We start from the raw sequence: 21425 nt of genomic DNA on the forward strand, positions 1-21425 counted from the left end.
ACACACTAACACACAATAATAAATACATAAGCCGTAAATAATGTACAAAGAGTCGTAATACATAAATATGTCAAGTGTCATCATAGTATGTACAAACAAAAACCCTTGGTCAAAAGTCCCTAGAGCCAGAATCAGTCTCATCTCCACCCTGTGCATGTGGTCCACCCTGTGCATATGGGAACGGCGAATCGAAGAGTCCCTCGACCATCCGAGTACGGGGAGTAGCGTCCCTACTAGTCCCCGTAGGCCCAGCAGTAGCCAAGCTCAAGGCGGGACCCGTCCAGCCAGAAAACGTAGACTGGCCCAAAGATACTAGAATCGTCGGTGAAGGCATCATCCCATACATCGAAACCGAGAACAAGCCCGACAGCGGTGGAGGAATCTCGGATAATGGAGCTGAAAATGAACCAGGATCCAGAGGAGACCCAAACTCGGGAACTGGAGGCTGTGAAAATGACTGACGCTGCCCCTGACTCTGGCCCGGAAAACGCTGAGAAGACTGACCCTGCTGCCACTGAGCCTCCTGAAATGGCTGAGTAGTCTGAGGCTCTCGCTGAAAACGCCGGTGAGCCTCAGGAGATCGTCTACCACGACCTAGCTCCTCCTCGTCCGAGACTCTGGGCCTCGAGCGCGAGCGGGACCTCCGTCGCTCCTGAAAGATACAAAATCAAAAGGTGTCAACAATGCAAAATAAAGCAAATGGTAGAAATGAAAAAAAAAATCATATTTTATTTAATTCGTACTTTTGAAAGGTCCATGGATTAGTCTTGATGATTAGTAAAAGCATAGTTTTAATTTCAGCCCAAACTTACTAATTAATTTTAAGCCCAAACCTTTTTTTATTTTATTATTTTATTATTTATTTTTGGCCCAAACCTTTTATTTTTATTTAATTATTTTCTTATTTTAGCCCGAACAATAAAAGTCAGAAAAAGCCCGAAATTATCAATCATCACTTAAAAAGCCGAAAGAAATCAGGGTTAAAAATGAATTTAGACGGAAAAATGGACTGGAAGTTCCCGCGCCGCGGCAGACTGCCACCGTGTCACGGGAACCCTTCCCGTCTGACGGTGGGACTCCCCGTGACACGGGAGGTCTGCCGTGACACGGGACGTTCCGTGTCCTTTCCGCGTAAACCCTTAACGCGTTTTTCATCCCGTTTTCGGAAAATTTCCCGCGTCACTCCAAAACTGTACCGTGTCACAGGAGAGTGTACCGTCTGACGGTACAGTCTGACCGTGTCACGGTACAGTCTGACCGTGTCACGAGATACTTTTTTAGGGTTTTTATCATTTTAGGGTTCCGTGTGCTCCCTCAGCACATTTTCCCTATAAATACCCCCTCATTTCTGATGTACGGGGCAACGAGAATTTTATTATTTTTATTTTCTCTCTTCTATGCTAATAACCTAAATACTAGCCTCCCCTTTTCACTTCAAAATTCTTTCTTCAAGCACTCAAAGGAGTCCATATTTTACTCGAGGTTTTGTCCTTAAGCCAAGGCGTGAAAGGTAGAATCGTTTGAGGGTTTGGCCCCAAAATCAACTTTATTTTATTTAATTTAATTTAGTTATTGTTTTATTTATTTCCTTGAAGTTACTAACTCGTTTATTATTTTGTAGTTGCAAACAAACAGATTCAAAGTAAGGATCATGCTTTTTTTATTATTATTATTATTTTTCTAACAATTTTTATGTTGTTGGAATTGTGATTAAATTGGTTTTTATATTAATGTTTTTTTCTATTATTTTATTTTGATCACCATATTGCATGTTTGAAGGGAATATGTAATTGAAAATCACGCCTAATAAGATAATTTGGACAACCGGTTTAGGATCCTTTGTAATCTTATTATTAACTGAAGTGATCACCAAATTTTTAGAATTATGTGTGCATTTCAATATAAGAATCGAGTAGAGGCCAATACGGGCGAATGTGACTCCATGACTCACTTCATACCATCATCCCCGATCCTCCTTTCGTGGTTCCGAACCATATGGAGTTAGTAATCTCATGGATTATGAATGGGGTGTAACCTTCACGGGTCAATCGTTGATGCCTATCGTTGTCCCTTATCGTGGTTGCCTTTTTTATGATCCGTGAACGGTTTACAAGTTCCTTAAAAACTTGTTGGCGGCTCCCTACTTTCCTTGTCCCTAATCGTATTATGTCAATTCCCACTTCCTATGAGTGCCAAGCATATTCACCACATGCTTAACGTAGGCGCACTTCAAACGATGTCTACACTAGGGTTTGTTATTAATCTTGTTAATATTATGCCTAGGATCTTGCTATGCTTTAACATGATTATTATTATTATTAATATGATTGTTATTATGATGATTATTATTATGATTATACTTTATGATTTATGATTATAATTGTTATAATTATTATGATGATTATTTTTAATTATGATTGTTATGATTATAATTTTATTATTTATGATTATTATGTTGCTTGATATTTATTTTTATTGCTTGATCACACCTTTTATGCATGCTTAAAGGGAATTTGTACTTGTAATCACACTTAATAAGATAATTAATAATCTTGTTAAGATTAATTTGATTATAATTCAAGTGATCGCCAATAATAAATTTATTTGTGCATTATATTCAACCAACATAGATAAACAGGTTTAGGGTTAATCTTATTGTTTGCATGTTAGTCAAGAAGCGCGCATGAATACGATCAGAATAAAGTAGAGGCCTATTATTAGGGCAGGTTCAATCTCTTTTAGGTTGGATTTGTACCTTTATCCCCGAACCCTTATTTGGTTCAAGACCTTATGGAGTTGACGATCTCTTGGATCGTTAAAGGGTGTAACCTTCACCCTGTGAATGGTTTACAAGTTCCTAAAAAAACTTGTTGGCGACTCTTTTGCTCTATCTTCTTTCCCTTTGGACGCCACCGTACTTTAGTGTATGACCACAGCGGGGTTCAAGCTAGGGGTAATGCTTGAAATATTCCCTACAGTTTTTGGCGACTCCACAGGGAAGGATTTCTATTTTAATTCCTGAATTTGTTTCGGCAATGATTAAGAATGAGTGGATGAGACTCGAAACGTTCTAAGTATTTCATGCGCGTAATTTTGATTAACATTATTGTCATATGCATAAAAAAGATTTCATTGGAAAGACCATCCGTAATGAGTTAAAACATAGGATTTTACACGTAGGAAATTTGAGAAATATCTTTCACAACTAGGACCGAAATAACACTGCGCGAAACTGGAAAATTTTATCGAGCACAGAAAGCTGCTGAGGCATGTAGGAATTAGCGTCAGCGACCAGAGGATTGGCGCCGCCATACTTTTAACTGTAGCGCCAGACGCCAACATTGGCGCCAGGCGCTACAGCTAAAATTTGGCGCCAAGCTCTGTTTGCTGGCGCCATATTCTTCCAATACCGAGCCAGAAATATGCGTTCTAATTTCGACCATCTTTTCGTATTGTTTGCTTGATCCTACTTCCTGATTGAATTTTTTCTCACTTTTCTGAAACCCATATGTGCTCTACGTATACATAACCCTCTGGGAATTCATGCTCCATCTACCTGATTGAACGCTCTGAGCAACAAAGGGTACATCCGAGAATGTTGAATTCACCAAACCATGGAAGCGAGTTTTTTCTAAAACTCGCGGTGTCCCATCCACTCGTGCCAACCCTTCACGGTTAGGCTTCCGCGCGGTGCATCCGGACAATTAACCATGGACCCTTTATTGACTAAACCATATCCCGAACTTTAGAGAACTAGAGCCATGGTTAGGTTGCAAACTCATTGCATCATATTGTGCCTACTTGACTAATTGTGCATTATTTGTTGTGCATATATTCTATGTTTTCTTAACCGTTTGTTTGACTTGTGTTGAGATTAAATAAATAAATGACTTAAAGAACTTTGCCTAATTAATTAATTAGTTTGTGTCAATAAATTCTAATATTTTAATCAGAATCGACCTAGTACGACTTTAGGCATACCCCTGAAAACAGTCCCAGATTGAAGCTCCAGCATAGGCGCCAAAGTCTGGACTGTAGCGCCACTCTGTGGAGTGTGGCGCCTGGCGACAGCTCTGTCGTCTGGAGCTACGCTACACAGTGCAAAGCCAGACCCGTTGTTTTGCCGACAGTTCGGATTATTGGCCGAGTCATCACCTAGTGTCTAATTAACCAGTTTGCTAATTAATTCGGTTAATTTTCGCTGTCAATAGTACTTGGTTGAGTCATTAATCGAGTTTAGGCACTAAGTTTCATGGTCTTAAACAAGAGTGCAAACATGTCACTTACACCCAACGCACACACCAATACACACACTTTGACCATGTCTAAGGGAGTCTTACATGCGCGTTTTTATCGTCCTTTTTTTTTAGGGGGGTAAGCCGGATATTAATCCTCCAATTTAAAAACTATACTTAGTTCCCTAAAAATATGTACATTATTTTTGCCTAAAAATTATGCACCCATTTTTTTTATTTTTCTCTTTTTTTAAAAAAAAAACCGTAAAGTCAAGTCGATTTGAGTCAAGTAATTAAAACGCAAAATGGTTTAAATTACAGCGCGTGGTCAAGAAAAGAAGGACGGTTAATTAAAGACAACCTCTTCGTACAAGTCCAACTTTTCGACAAACCCATAGCTGGAAAGAGGAAAGCTAAGACCATAATGGCAACACAAGAAGAAGTCAATGAGCTTAGGAACCAACTGGTTACCATGACTGAAACACTGAAGCTCCTCACACTTAAGGTCGATGATCCCGTGAAACAACAACAGATGGACCTCATGCAAGAGAGTCTAAGCAAGCTATCTAGCGACTACAAGTTTCAAGGGCTTACTTCACAAGGGGTCTCGGTGGACAAAGATCTTCTTCCGCAGAAGTTCAATGCCAATGACATCCCGAAATTCAGAGCAACCGATAATCCTTATTTTCATTTAAGAGCATTTGAAACGATAATGAGTATTAAGGGTATCGATAAGAAGGTTTTCCCCTCTCTGTTCTCACTATCTCTTGAGACCATTTGCCAACAATGGTTCTTTTCTCTCGAGAAAGAAAAGACCTCTACCTGGGAGTCCATAGAGAACGCTTTCGTTGATAGATACAAGTGCAACATTCAAGTTGAGACTGACCATAGGGAGCTTGAAATCCTCATTCTTTACCTCATTCTTTAGAAAATGGAGAGAAACCTCAGCTAAGATGATTGAGGTGCCAAGTGAAAAAGAGTCTGTAAGGTTTTTCATCAAAAACCTTCAAGAAAAGTATTCCAAGCATCTCAAGTATCAAAATAATCTCCATACCTTCAAGGCCGTCTACGAAATTGGGATCAATATTGAAGACGACCTGACAAAGTTAAAAACTGCCAACAATAACTCTAACAGTGGATGGAAAGGAAAGAAGAACGACAATCCTTCTTCTTCCAAAACCACCCACTCGAACAACGTTAGCACTTTTAATTTAGGTGAAGTCCTTGCTATGAACAATCAAGGACAAAAGAAACCATTTAGGAGTAACTTTACTCCTATTGGCATGAGTTATGACACCGCATTTGATCGATTAAACTCAAAAGGTCTTATAACTCCTATTGGACCATTTGGAGACCCACCAGTCGAAAAGAGGTCGGCTAATTGGAACCCCAATGCATACTGTAAGTATCACCAAGGTAGGGGCCATCTCACCGAAAACTGTTGGAAGCTTAAGGAAGCTATCCAAGACTTAATCGATAACAACAAGCTGCCATTGCCCCCTGCCAGTAAGAAGCCAAGCATTGATAATGCACCTCTTGCTCATGCCTTGGCTATCTCTGATGAGGAAAACGAGGTTGACCCCTCGTCTCTCATTAAACCTGTCAAAGAAATTCATGCCATTGAAGAAGATGAGAAGATATTCTTCGACGCTACGGATAACCTTCCAGAACCGACAAGTAAAAAAGACATACAATCGCTTACACTGTCTATGACTGAAGGGTCGTGTTTGCTACGTGAAACTCTCAAAGCTATAAAGGAACTTCAAAAGAAATATGACGAGGTTCCACTCCTGAAAGATGAACCCAAGAGAGAATTCACACCCATGAGAACGACTTATGAAGCAAAACGTTTTCCTCTACAAGTCACTGAAAAACCCAAGAAGAGTAATAGAATTTACACTCCAATTGGGATCCCATATGCACAAATGTTCGAAATGCTCTCTGAGAGTGGTGAGATCAAACCTCTCAAACCAGTACCATTCGAATCATTGAAAATGACAGATAGATATTACTGTCAGTATCATCAATCAGGGGGTCACACTATCTGTTTTTGGTATTTTTGTCCCTCAAGAGAGTTACAACATAAAGACTGGTCCGGTGTGGCCTGTACCTGCAAAACAAACGGAGACACCGGTCGGGTGGTGCGCCGCCTCCGACGAAAAAGTTAGTAACTTGAAGGGAGAGAAAAAGGTGCGGAAATTTAGATGGGTATCCGCTCGGATTTCAAGCTCAGATGTCTCTATCACAGGGACAGTTTGTAATAAATGGTAAAATGTGCCCTCCAAAAGAGGGGAATCTCCCTATTTATAGGGTCCTCGAGATTTGTGCCCCTGATTAGGTCACTGAACCCTAGTCATTGCTGGGTTGCGCCGCATTGCGACTTTCTTGGGATTTGGGCCTGAAGGCCGCCATTTCCCCTAAGTTTCTGGAGTGACACGTGTCAAGCAGGAATAGGTCCACTTTGGGCCATCCTGGGGTTGACACGTGTCATCCTCTAATTGGACCACGTGGCGGGGTAAAATTACCCTAAACATTTTCCCCTCACAGATGTGACGTGGCATGACGCGTGGCATCTGTGACACGTGTCACGCTCCGGTTGGTGGTAATTTTACCGTCAAAAAGTAACCGTTCAAATTTTGAGTAAATTACGGGGACGCCCCCGCATTTACCCTCTATATATAGCCGTTTACCCTCATAATTTTAGTACGTTTACAAAACAATTTCAAGAGTGACAACTTTGAGAGAGCAGAAGTCATCTGTCTGAGTCAAGCGCAAGTAAGAAAACTCGTTCTCGTCAACCCAGCCGGACCCGTCTATCTTCAGATATCAAATCTAAAGGTACCGTCTCTGCCTTTCTCAGCTCTTTTTCATGTTTCACCGCTTGTACATATTTCTTGCAATAAATGGATGCATACTGCCTAGGTTAGAGTCCAGCCGGTCACCAGGGACGGCTGAGTGTAGGACTGGGAGTGCCTTCTCGGGGTGTTGGGACCACCCTTTTGCTTGGATTCCGACCATTTACGTGTCTGTGCAGGACACAATGGCTCGGACTATGCAAACGATTCCCGATCTGGATTACAGAAGCGAGGGCTCAGGCGACCAAACGCCTGAGGGAGAAGCGTCTGGTTAGAGAAACCAGACGACTCTGGAGAGATCCCCTCCGCGTGCCCCTTCAACTCCCGCAGATTCCTTTTTGGAAGAATGCGACCAAGGCGGCGATGAAGCCGTCTCAGCTCCTTTTTCACAAAATGAGGAGGAGACGGAGAGCGACAGCTCCGCCTCCACTTCTGAGAACAGTGATGACTTGCCACTGCTTGTAGATAGTGAGTAGGAGGAGAGGAAGAAGTGGAGTGAGAAGGACGACCCCTTAAAAATCCACATCTCAGCCAAAGATAGGGGTCACATGGAGGACAACTTGGAGAGGTTTAAACAAATGCACCCGTTAGGAGACGGGTACAAAATCAGGGTGCCGCCTGAGGACGGCACCATTGCCTGGGAAGACGATCAACAGAACGCCAACGACTACTTCGGCTGTTATGAGGCGGCGTTCAAAGCCGGCCTTCGCTTTCCCCTTCACTAGGCGGTGAAGGTAATCTTGAGAGGCTACGGCGTCGGAGTCTGGCAACTTACCCCCAATTCTTGGGCAAACATCTTGGGGTATGTTGCCGCCTGCGAATTCCAGGGGCTTCATCCCGGCTGGGAATCTTTTGCTAAGATGCATTATCTTAGCCGAAGCCCAGGCGGCTGGAGGGCGTGGTACACTTTAACCACGTATCCCCAATACATGATGACCTTAGACAAGGTCTCTAAATTTAACGGCTGGAAGCACAGGTTCTACTTGTTGACGGCTCCCAGCAGGCGGGAGAACTATGAGTTCCGCCAATACAATAAGAAACTCGAACTGATGGGCTGGAAGTGTTGTCTTCTCCGGATCCCAGATGAGGATTTCGACAAAATAATTGAGGCAGACTTTTTCGGCCTCACAGACGCAACCTTGTCAACCAGGGAGACAATAAAAGTCCCCAAGAACTAGATCCCTAAGGGCCCCTGGTTCAGAGATGAGTGTTTCTTAGACGCCTGCGGGCTAGGAAACATGTTTACCAAACGTATGCGCCTGAGTTCACATCCACCTGCAGTACTTTTGTATCAAAATTGCTTGATGATATATTGATCAACTTTTTTCTTTTTGCAGAAGAAGCTTTGAACATGTTGCCAACCGAGAAGATACCTAAGCGGTCCTCTACAACTATCCGCAAGGAGCTTGCGGAAAAACAGACGGCCCCGCTCAGGGCCAAGGTAAAAAATGCTTGACTCTTTCTTAGGTTGGCTCCCGCTTGGCCGGTTCTGAAGGTAAGAACCCATTTGAATCCCCGCCTGAGCTGGGGTGGCCTTTGCGAGTGAAATCCCACTCCTAACAGACGTCATCCTCAGACGGTCGGCAACAGATAGGTGCTGCCTTAATTTCGCACTCATCACCTGTTGATGATGGTGCAGATCAATCTCCTCGCTGGCCAGACGTCCAGAGACATGCTAAGGCCATGCTGGAGGTGGTGAGCAGGAAGGACAAGGACGCTATCCCTAGGATAGAGATGTTCAATCCGGAACGAATCCTGTCCCTTCTAGCTGAGGTAAGATATTTGAAAAAAAATTCTAAGTGCTTTACTCCACTTGCAGCACTAACTTGATTTGCTTTTGCAGGCTCTGCAGCGGGTAGACGGACTCAAGCGTCCTTATACCCGCAAACGGGAAGAGGTAAAAAGGGCCAAGAAGTCCGCCACAGACGCTGATAATGTTGCTTTATACTCCACTATCTTAAATGAACTTGAAACTAAAGCAATCACCATGACACAAGCGTCGAAAATCCAGAAGCTGGAGGCGGATCTGAAGACGGCCAACCAGCGGGTGAGCGACGCAGAGACGGCTCAGAAGAAGGCGGAGGATGCTCAAAAAAAGGCGGAGGAGGGCCTCAAGAAGGCTGACGAGGCGCTCAAGAAGGCCCAGTCGGACCTTGGCACGCTCCAAGGTGTTTCTGAAGAGAACACCAACTTGAAAACCAAGGTTCAGAAGCTGGAGAAGGAGGCTGCCCAGGCTCAGATAAACTTTGCAGCAACTCTGGAGGTAGAGCAAAACCGCCTGGTTGCTGAAAGCGATGCTGACAATGACGCCAGAATGAAGATCGTCTGGGTTACCTTGTACCCAGACAAGGATTATGGCGTCTGGGCACTTGCTCACAGGTACGCCGAAGACGTGGTGTACTTGAGAGAGAAAGGTGAGCCAGAGCCTGAGTCCTTCGCTGTCTGGGCCAACGCCAACACGGAGCTTCCCGCGCCTGAGCTACCCGGTCCTGGTCAAGCACATGTGATTCCCTCAGATGATGAGGAAGAGGAGGACCAGGAGGAGCCGCCTGTGGGCCAGAAGTGATTTCAGCGGCAGTATGCCAACTTTTTTATTTTTTATTTCTTTTATCTGCGGCAATATGCCAAAAACTTGCTTTTTCGGCCTATGTGCCGAGTATTCTTGTATTTACCGGCTGAGGAGCCGGGTTAATAAACAATTTCTCTCTTCTCCCGGACGGGGTCCGGTTAACATTTTGATCCAATACAACCGTTTGGTTGGGTGGACTTTTAATGAATGCACCGACTGAGTCGGTTTTGATCATTTTGCGTTTGTGTTTGGATTTCATTTTTTACGTATATGCCTGATTTTTGCCTAACTTACCAGAAGCATGCGGCGATTTTTTGCCTAACTTATCAAAAGCCAGATCTCCTTGCCCTTGGACGGCTGTGTGGTTGGTTTCAAATGGAGTTGGTTGATTGAATTGGGAACGTCTGATGCTGCAAAGATCATGATGCGTTTGTAAGCCAATCAATCACAGTAGTGATTGCCCCAAACCAAGTGCACAGCTGTACACCAACAGGTGTTCCAGTCACTAACACGACGGTGTTTGTCTGTTTAGGTAGAGATTGCATAGCCATTGCACAACTCTTTTTCCCCAAACGGGAGAATTGGTGCAACTTAAAAACGAAAAAAATTTCGGTCGGTCACCGGCTGATGTCTTTTGGTCATCCGGTTCCCGAAGACTTGGTCGTTCTTTAGATTACCCAGGTCAGGCGGCTATGAGTTGACCAATGAGGTCGTTCAATTTTTTTCCGACTGCATGTGTACGTAAAGCAAACGATAAGAGTGCTTTCTGCGACGATTGCATCCGGAGGGGTGTCGCCGGACGCCGTATTTCATATTGAAGCAGACGAATTTACAAAATTGTATAGCCATCCGGCCATTAGTCTCATGTCTTTATCAAGACGGTTGTATAGCCATTGCCCAACTCTTTTTTCCCCAATGGGAGAGTCTGTGCAATTTTGGAATGAAAAGCCTAAGTAAGAACTTCGGTCGATCACCGACCGATGTCTTAGGACATCCGGTGTTCCATAAACTTAGTCTTTCTTTAGACTGTTCTGGTCAAACGGCTATGGATGGACCGATTCGGCCACCCAATTGTGGTCATCTGCATGGGTACGTAGAGTAAGCAGGTTGGCTTCTCTCTGCGACGATCGCAGCCGGAGGGGTGTCGCCGGACGCCTTTGTCCATGTTGGGACAGACGAATTTGTGAAAAAGCAGCCATCTGGCCATTGGCCTCTGGTCTAGGTTGAGACCGGTTGTATAGCCACTAAGCGGTTTTGTGCTTAGCTTAATTATCTGGCCATTGGCCTCTCATCATACAGACGTTTAATTTCTTTTCCAAGTCTCAAACTCAGAAGGTTTAACAAATGATCGTCTGAGCATTGCTTCAGGCGGCGTACAAAACACAAACAAAATTGAAAACAAAAAGCAATTTCTCATTAATATACTTCTTGTTTATAAACATTACAAATCTCAGAAGTAATACTTTTTCAAATTGTCTACATTCCAAGTTCTAGGCAGGCGTCTGCCGTCTGGAGTTTCCAACGGTAGGTGTCGTCTCTTACTTCTTCATAAATCCGGTAGGGGCCTTCCTAATTTGGATTTAGCTTTCCCAGTTCATTGGCCCTACTGGTTGCCTCCATTTTCCGTAACACTAAGTCGTCAACTTTCAAGGGACGCTTGTGTACTTTCTTGTTGTAAGCTCTAGTCATTCTCAGACGGTAAATCTCATGACGCAAGGCGGCATTGCCCCCGCGTTCTGGGAGTGAATCCAATACCAGGAGCATTGCTTCCCAGTTTGCCTCTTCATCATATAGCATGACTCTGAGAGTCAGCTCGTAATGTTCAATGGGCAAGACGGCTTCAGCACTATAAACCATGAGAAATGGGGTTTCACCGGTTGCCCCCTTTGCTGTTGTCCGGATAGCCCATAGGACATGGATTAACTCTTCTGCCCACAAGGCACCGGGTCTTTCAATTTTCTTCTTAATGCCGTCTGAGATTAGTTTGTTGAAGGCTTCAACTTGGCCGTTTGCTTGGGGTCGGCCGACTAATGCAAAACAGCTTGAGATCCCTTGATCTCCCAACTAAGTTTTAAGCTGAGGCGTCTCAAACTAAGGACCATTATCGAACATCATAGACATAGGTACCCCATATCAGGTGATAATGTTCTTCCAGATGAAGGAAATTACGTCTAAGGTCTTGATGTTCTTAATTGCCTCAGCCTCCACCCACTTGGTGAAATAATACAAAGCCACCAAGATGTAGCGCTTTCCGCCTGGTGCAGGCGTGTAAGGACCTAAAATGTCCATGCCCCATTTTGCAAACGAGATTGGGCTGTGAATGGCCGTCAGATCAGCAGCCGGACGATGAATAAGTTTGCCAAATTTTTGGCACTCACTAGTAGAAAAATGTATAATGGCACCAGTTCAAAACCCCCATATGGCACCGGTTTTGAACCGGTGAGTATTTGAGGGATGCCAAAAAGTGGGATTTTTGGCACCGGTTCAAAACCGGTGGAAAAAAAAGGGTTTTTGGCACCGGTTCAGTTCAAAACCGATGCCAAAAATGGCCCAAAAAAATATTTTTTTTTTTTTTTGCATTTTTTTCACTTAAATTGATATATAAACACTAACATATTGTAGACACCTAAAAATGTCTCCCCAAAACCAATCCCGATGGTAAATAACCTTTCACCGCCACTGTTGGTCGGGTTTAGTGTTTAATCCCGAGAGTGCTTAACAAATCGTATTTTATTAAATTCTTATTTTTGAAAGGTCCATGGATTAGTCTTGATGTTTGGTAAAAGCATAGTTTTAATTTTAGCCCAAGCTTATTAATTAATTTTAAGCCCAAACCTTTTTATTTTATTATTTATTTTTGGCCCAAACATTTTGTTTATTTTTATTTTCTTATTTTAGCCCGAATAATAAAAGTCAGAAAAAAGCCCGAAATTATCAATCGGCACTTAAAAGACGAAAGAAATTAGGGTTAAAAATGAATTTAGACGGAAAAATGGATTGGAACTGACCGTGTCACGGTACAGCCTAACCGTGTCACAGGAAGCCTTCCCGTCTGACGGTGGGTCTTCCCGTGACACGGGAGGTCTTCCGTGACACGGGAAGTTCCGTGTCCTTTCCGCGTAAACCCTTAACGTGTTTTCCGTTCCGTTTTCTGAAAATTTCCCGCGTCACTCCAAAGCTGACCGTGTCACGGGAATGTTTACCGTCTCATGGTACTGTCTAACCGTGTCACGGTACAGTCTAACCGTGTCACAGGATACTTTTTTAGGGTTTTTATCATTTTAGGGTTCTGTGTGCTCCCTCAACACATTTCCCTATAAATACCCCCTCATTTCTGATGTACGGGGCAACCAGAATTTTATTATTCTTATTTTCTCTCTTCTATGCTATTAATCTAAACCCTAGCCTACCCTTTTCACTTCAAAATTCCTTCTTCAAGCACTCAAAGGAGTCCATATTTTACTCGAGGTTCCGTCCTTAAGCCAAGGCGTGAAAGGTAGAATCGTTTGAGGGTTTGGCCCCAAAATCAACCTTATTTTCTTTTCTCACAGTCGACTTCCTTCGATTTTTCTGAAAAAACGTATGTGATCTACATGCATCTTAACCCCGTGGGATTTAAGCTCTATCGACCCAAAAACGCTCATGGCAATAAGGGTTCATCCGAGTCATTAAATCCACCCAAACCATGGAGTCGAGTTCGATTTCATCACGAACTCGCGGAGCCGCCCGTTGGCATACACCCTCAAGGGAGGCTACCTTGCTAACGCGTCCAAACTCTTAACCATGGTACCCTTTTGACACCCAAAGCTTGACCAATAGTTGAACATAAATCTTGACTTTAGGTTGCGAACTTTTTTACATCATCGTGCCTAAATGCTATGTGTTGTTTGGTGCTAACCCTCATGTGATTTCTCTTTTTGTTTAACCCATGACCGAGGGTTTTTATTCTCACATAGTAATTAGTACGGACTTAAAATCGATTAAAATCTGAAAAATTACAAAACTGACCTGGAACTGCGCACCGTGTCACGACAGGTTCTGTCGTGTCACAGTGAACAATGTCGTGACACGGGAAAGTCTATCGTCTGACGGTAGACTGTACCGTGTCACGCCAGTCTGCACTGTGACACGGTGCCCAGGAATATGTCCCGTCAGTCTTTTTTCTCAATTTTTGCGTCCAGTATTGAGTCGTGTCTAGCTATACGGTCAAAACACACGTCTATAACCTCACCTAATCACTCACATATTATGTCCACACACTTTTTTTTTAGTCATGCACAACTTTTGACCGTATTTTAGGGAAGTTTCGTTTTTTGTGTCGTTTTTTTCGGAGTAAGTCGGATGGTATCCTCCCATGTTTTCTTTTTTTTAATAACTAGAGCTTCAATAAAATAAAAAAAAAATTCTTTTTTTAATCCGGATAGGTTAAGGTCAATTTTGGTCATTAAAGGTGTGTTTGTTTCGATGTCACAGCACTTGGGCAAGAAGCAAGGGTAGATTGTTACGGTTCGAGTCCATACCCCAACAACCTCTTATACCAAAGAGGCGTACAAGGAAACCACCTCAGTCATCTCCACAAGATCCGTCTCAAGTCTACTTTCAACCAATGGCCACTAAGGAAGACATTGAGAACCTCAACAGGACAATCGAAAGATTGTCTGACATGATGCAGATACTCACTACTAGAGTCAGCACTGTAGAGTAAGACAAGCAAAACAGTGTCACTACTGCTGTGATGGACAAGATCAAGGAACAAATGAGCAAGATTTCCGAAGAGTTCACTTATGTGGAATAGCCTATCACCTCCTCGTCTATAAGAGAGAAGCTTCCTGAGAAGTTTTCCACTGCTGATATTCCCAAGTTCAAGCCTACTGATAATCCCCTTTTCCATTTGAAGGCTTTTTCTGCAACTATGGCTCTTAAGGGAGTAGCTGTGACACTCTTCCCTACGGTGTTTCCTCTTTCCTTAGAACATGACTGTCAACAGTGGTTCTATTCTCTAGAATCCAAGCATGTCGCGGCCTGGGAGGATGTTACTGAAAGCTTTATGAATCGGTACAAGTGTAACATCCAGGCCAAGACTTCTGAACGTGAACTCTCCATTCTCAAACAGAAAGAGAATGAAGGCTTCACCACTTACCTAAGCAGGTGGAGAGAAACAGCTGCGCTCTTGGTGGATCCTCCCAAGAAGAAGGAAATGGTTCGCTTGTTCATTGCCAACCTGACTCATAAGTACAAGCAACACCTGAAGTTTCTACCCCTAAGTACCTTTGATGCTGTATACGATATTGGAATCAATATCGAAGACGAACTGATGAAATCTGTTGGTAGCAACAATAACAACAGTACTTGGAAAAACAAGAAGAACGACACTCCTTCTTCGTCTTCTAAGCCTAATAATGCTACCAATAATATCAACATCAAAGATGTGCTGGCCCTTAATGCTCCTCCTCAAAGATTCCAAAGGCAAAGGAGGGTTTATACACCTTTGGGAATGACTTATGATCCTGCTTATGACCGTCTTCATGGTCAGGGACTGATTATGCCAATCGGACCGTTTCCAGAACCTCGACCTGAGAATAGGACCGCTAACTATGACCCAACGCTTATTGCAAGTATCACCAAGGCAAGGGTCATAACACTGAGAAGTGTTGGAGGTTGAAAGACGCAATCCAAGACCTGATTGATGCTAACCAACTTCCTGTCCCTCCAGGGGGCAAGAAGCCTAACATTTAAACAGGTCCTCTTTCTGATGATCTGGCTATCATGGGAGATGAAGTCTCCTTTGATCCGTCGATACTCATTCAATCTGTGAATGAACCTCTGCCGAAAGTTGTATTTATCTCAAGCACTAAAGAAGTGAATGGGATCTGGGATAGTGATGATGAAGACGTCTATCTCAAAGACATAGCCTGTTCATCTCTCAGCACCAGTGAAGATGTTTGGGGGGACCTTGAGGTCAAGGTTCTCACCAGAAGTGGACGGTTGAAACAACCTAACCCACCTCCACCTCCACCACAATCAAATCCGATAGTTGATCCCATCGACCCTGTGAATAGCGATGTGGTCAAACAGCTGCAAAAGACCAAGGTGGAGATGAATGTATGGAAGCTTTTGGCCACTTCCAACGAGCATCAAAAGGTTGTAATGAATGCTCTGGTGAAGATAGGAGTTGATGATGATATGACTCCTCAAGGATTGGTCAACTTTCTCACTACTGAGTTGCCGAGTACTAGCAATCTGATCTCCTTTTCTAATAAGGATCTACCCCGGAAGGGGACCAACATAATAAGGCCTTACACCTCACTGTAGTGTGTAGGCAGATGAATGTTCCTATGAGCCTGGTTGATAATGTCTCTGCAATCAATGTGTGCCCACTCCGTACTGCAAGGAAGTTGGGTATAAAGAATGAAGAGTTGACTCCCTCCACTCAAGGGATTCGAGCTTACGATAATACTCGCCGTCAAGCCGTGGGTACTATCATATTGAATATAACTACTGGGGCCATTGAACGTCGCACCAAGTTTCAGGTGGTGGACATTAAGGCCTCTTTCAATCTGTTGTTAGGACGCCCTTGGCTTCATGAGCTAAAGGCGATTCCGTCATCGCTCCACCAGAAAGTGAAAGCCATAGTTGGAGGGGTTCCGATTACTATCGATGCTTCTCCTATGCGCATTCAAGTTATTGATACTCCTATCGTCCATGTTGAACATGACGAAGAAGATGAAGATCTTTGGGGGTTTTCACTAGATGATGTTCTTGTGATCGAAGAAGAGGAAAAGTGTCATCTCGACTTCGATCCCTATTCAAACACCAGTATCAATGCCATTCTGAAGAAGCAAGGTCACTTCCTTGGAATGACCCTTGGGCTCAAGAAGAAAATGGCTAAATCTTGGGGCCATCCTGGTGCGCTCAAGAAGGATACTTTCGGCTTGGGATTCGAGCCAACAAAAGAAGATCTCAAACAAGCTGCATTGAAAATGAAAGCTCGCAACAACGCTCGAATCACCAAGACGGAAATGGCCATGGATCCATATCCGTTCACCCTCAATGGCCAGTACATCAAAGAAGGGGAAGACTTCCCATGCTATGAATTCCCTGAACCATTTGTCCATAATGGGATCCGTGAACCGGGATTCGAGGTGTTCCTCGATTGTGACTTCATCGATGAAGAGCTCTCCACAGCCGAGAAGTCAGCTAGCCTGAACTCTGATGATCTAGGAATCAACCTTCTTTTTGGAATGGAGAAGAATGAATCCAAGCCGGTCTGCAATGATAACTCTGAGCTCGTTTAAGCCGTCATAGAAAACAAGGATTTCGACCCCTCCGAGTTAATCGTCCAAGCTGACAACATTTCAAGGGGATGGCGCAAGACATTAAGGATCACTACGCCGAGTGGAGAGAAGTTGGAAATAACCGCTGGCGAGGGTCCTATGTTTGATGAGTCTAAATCGTCCGGGTCTTAGTCCGAGTCTAAGTCTAAGTCTGTAGATGAGTCCTTAGAATCTTAGGCTGACCCTCTTTCTGCTATAGAGTTCAACCCTGAGTCTCTTGTTGAGTCCTATCCTTCTGGTCCTAATAATTCTGGTGAGGTCGCAGCCGACCTTGCCTCTCTTGATGTATTAGCAAATAAATTCAATGAAATGAATGCCTTTGCTTACGATGTGTGCCATTCCCCTAGCCCTGACCAATATTGCTTTGCTAATGATAAAAATGACAAAGAAATAATAAAAGCAATGGAAGAACACGAAAATAAAACAACAGTTATTGAAGATACAGAAACAGTTAATATTTCCAATGATACGACTGTTAAAGAAGTAAAAATTGGATTAACACTAAGTCAAGATGAACGCAAAGAGATAATTAACTTGCTTAGTGAATTTGTTGATGTATTTTCTTGGTCAAACCAAGATATGCCAGGAATTGACAGGGATATAGCTCAGCATACGATACCACTCATTCCAGGTATGAAGCCTGTCAAACAAAAGCTGCGCCGAATGAAACCAGATGTGGCTCTTAAAATCAAGGAAGAGATCAGAAAGCAATTGGCCGCAGGTTTCATCAAAGTATCCAAGTATCCGGAATGGATAGCAAATGTGGTTCCAGTTCCAAAGAAGGATGGAAGGGTCAGAATGTGTGTTGATTACAGGGATCTCAATAAAGCAAGCCCAAAAGATGGGTTCCCTCTACCTCACATTGACATTCTGGTCAATAATACAGTAAACCATGCACTCCTGTCATTCATGGATGGTTACGCCGGATATAATCAGGTATTGATGGTCGAAGAAGACATGGAAAAAACCACATTCATCACACAGTGGGGTACATATCGCTATACGGTAATGCCATTCGGGTTGAAAAACGCAGGTGCCACATACCAAGAGCAGCTACAGCATTGTTACATGATATGATGCACAAAGAGGTGGAGGTCTATGTCGATGATATGATTGTCAAGTCTAAGGATCGCCCAGGTCATATCGTCGCACTTCGCAAGTTTTTTTAAAGACTCCGTAAGTACAACATGAGATTAAATCCAACAAAATGTGCATTCGGAGTCACGTCAGACAAATTACTTGGATATGTGATCAGTTCCCGAGGGATTGAAATAGATCCTTCAAAAGTAAAAGCGATCATGGCCATGCCTCCACCCAAAAATGAGAAGGAGATTCGCGGCTTCATTGGAAGGTTGCAGTATATAAGTAGGTTCATATCAAAGCTCACAGCGATATGTGAACCTATATTCAAGAAGCTTAAGAAGAATGTCCCAGACACATGGGATGATGACTGCCAAAAGGCTTTCGACAAAATCAAAGAGTATTTGGCAAACCCACCTGTGCTAGCGCCAGCAATACCTGACTTTCCTCTTCGACTCTAGCTTACGGTCACAAGAGAAACGATGGGGGCAATGCTAGCACAAGAGATCGAAAGCAAGGAGAATGCAATTTATTACCTGAGCAAGAAACTCCAAGGATATGAGACACGATACACGCCTCTCGAGAAGTTGTGTCTCGCACTCGTATGGGCCGCACAGAAACTAAGACATTACATGCTAACTCATACGGTGCATGTCGTGTCTAAGATGGATCCTCTCAAATACCTGTTCAAGAAAGAAACACTCAACGGCAGATTATCAAGGTGGATAGTCAATCTGGCTCAATTTGACTTGAGATCTGTGCCAAAAAAAGCCATTAAAGGTTCCGCAATTTCTGACTTCTTAGCAGACTTCCCGTTAGAAGAAGCTGAAAAAGAAGAAGATGAGTACGATTTCCCTGACGAAGATTTACTCATGACCGAAGACGATAGTTGGACGCTCTATTTCGATGGAGCTTCAAACCAAAAAGGATGTGGTGTGGGAGTCTTGCTCGTATTGCCCAATGAAGAACACATCCCAATTTCCATGAAGCTCGACTTTGATGTCACCAACAATGCCGCGGAATATGAAGCATGCATTTTGGGATTAGAAACAGCTATCGCATTGGGAATCAAGAAACTCAGAATCTACGGTGACTCTTCACTAATCATTAACCAAATCTCTAAGAGATGGAAAGTGGGGAGTGAAAGTCTCGCTACGTATCAAGCTCATCTGGAAACTCTCACGGAGCAACTAGATGAAGTGGAATATACGTATTTGCCAAGAGAAGAAAACCAGTTCGCCGACGCACTAGCTAAGTTAGCATCAATGGTGCAAATTCCAGCTGACACGATCAGGATGCCACTGACCATGGAGAGGAGATATGAACCAACTTATGTTCATGCACTCGATGATGAACAAAAATCACAGGAAGAAGATGAAGAACCATGGTATACAAACATCCTTAATTATGTGACAAGATAAGCATATCCTCCTAATACTGACAAAAGGGCACGCCGTGCTTTGAGGCTCCTGGCCTCACAGTATGTGCTCATCAGAGGAGAACTCCACAAGAGAACCGCAACGGGAAGGAATCTCTTATGTATAGCCAAGAAAGAAGCACATAAAACCATGGAAAACCTTCATGCTGGTGTATGTGGAACTCACATGAATGCAAAGATGTTAGTCCAAAGATTCAACGACAAGGTTACTATTGGACTATTATGGAGCGAGACTGTCACAAGTACGTCAAGAAATGTATGAAGTGTCAAATCTACGCAAACTTACAGCATGTTCCACCTTCGCTTCTCTACACGTATACTTCTCCATGGCCTTTCTCCAATTGGGGCATTGACATCATTGGAAAAATCACACCACCAGGACAAGGGGGGCATGAATTCATTCTCGTAGCAATCGACTACATCACCAAATGGGTCGAGGCAGCCTCATATGCCAAGCTGACGGCAAAACATGTAGCTCAATTCATTGAGAAAAATATTATATGTCGTTATGGGGTACCACATGTGATGATCAGTGACAATGGAACACATTTCCAAGCCGAATGCGCGGAATTGTTGCAGGAATATCATATCAAAAATCATCGATCATCACCTTACAGACCACAAACGAACGGAGCAGTCGAATCGACTAACAAAAATGTGAAGACCATCATCGAAAAGATGACGGAAAATTATAAGGATTGGCCAAGTAAGCTACATTTCGCCCTTTGGGGTTATCGAACCTCTGTTCATACGTCGACAGGGGCTACCCCTTTCTCTTTAGTCTATGGCGTCGAATCTGTACAACCAATCGAGCTCGAGATACCTTCTCTCCGAATCGCATTGGAAAGCCAACTAGATGAAGTCGACTGGATTAGAGCAAGATACAACGAACTGGTCCTGCTTGATGAAAAACGCTTGGCAGCTTTGCATCATGTCCAAACCTACCAACAGCGTATGGCACGACATTTTAATAAAAAAGTCAAGACCAGGAATATCAGAGAGGGTGACCTAGTGCTTAAGGCACTTCGTAAAAATGTGTTAGATCCAAGAGGAAAATTTAGACCGAACTGGTCAGGCCCGTACATTGTTAAAGCCATCCTGTCTGGCGGAGCGGCACAATTAGTAGACATGGACGGTAACGGCTTCCATAATTTAACTAACTTGGATCAACTCAAGAAATTCTACGCCTAGTCGCATGGGTTCATGACCCAATAGAGCTACGTCTAGCCTGATTCCTTTTTTTAGGATACGTAGGCAACCCAACAAGGGGGCCCGGCCACTTTAAAATAAAAAAAATCCTCCCTCTATTGATCTAATATGCGCGTCAGTTCAGCATTGCGTCACGGCAAAAAAAAAAAAAAAAAAATTGTCGTGACGCGGGAATTTGAATCGTGTCACGGGACCCTTTGACCGTGACACGGCAAATTTCTTCCCGTCTGACGGGAGAAATTCCCGTGTCACGGCAACCCCTGAACGGCAAAAAGGACATTGTGACTCCCGTGACACGGGATTTCTTCCCGTCTGACAGGAGAATTGTTCCGTGCCACGTCACCCCTGTCTGTCAAAAAAAAAAAAAATGTGTCGTGACGCGGGAATTTGAAGCGTGTCACGGGACCCTTTGACCGTGACACGGCAGATTTTCAGTTTCCAGTTTTATTTATTGGCGCATTCGTTGCGAATTTATTGTTCGAGTTTTTATTTTCGTTCTTCCATTGCGTCCGACTCCTTGACTCGGATAATTAATAAAAGTCATTGTAATTTTTATTTTAAAGGCTGAAATAAATATGCTATTATTAAAATAAATGCGACTACAAATACTGGCATCAAATGCCTTATTTTAAATATAAATTATAAATTATAAAATGCAAAGCACTATTTATCTAATCCCTCTTCTCTTTAGGAACATCCTTTCCT

Source organism: Chenopodium quinoa, unplaced genomic scaffold (genome assembly GCF_001683475.1).
Source record: "Chenopodium quinoa cultivar QQ74 unplaced genomic scaffold, ASM168347v1, whole genome shotgun sequence".
Taxonomy (NCBI): Eukaryota; Viridiplantae; Streptophyta; class Magnoliopsida; order Caryophyllales; family Amaranthaceae; genus Chenopodium; species Chenopodium quinoa.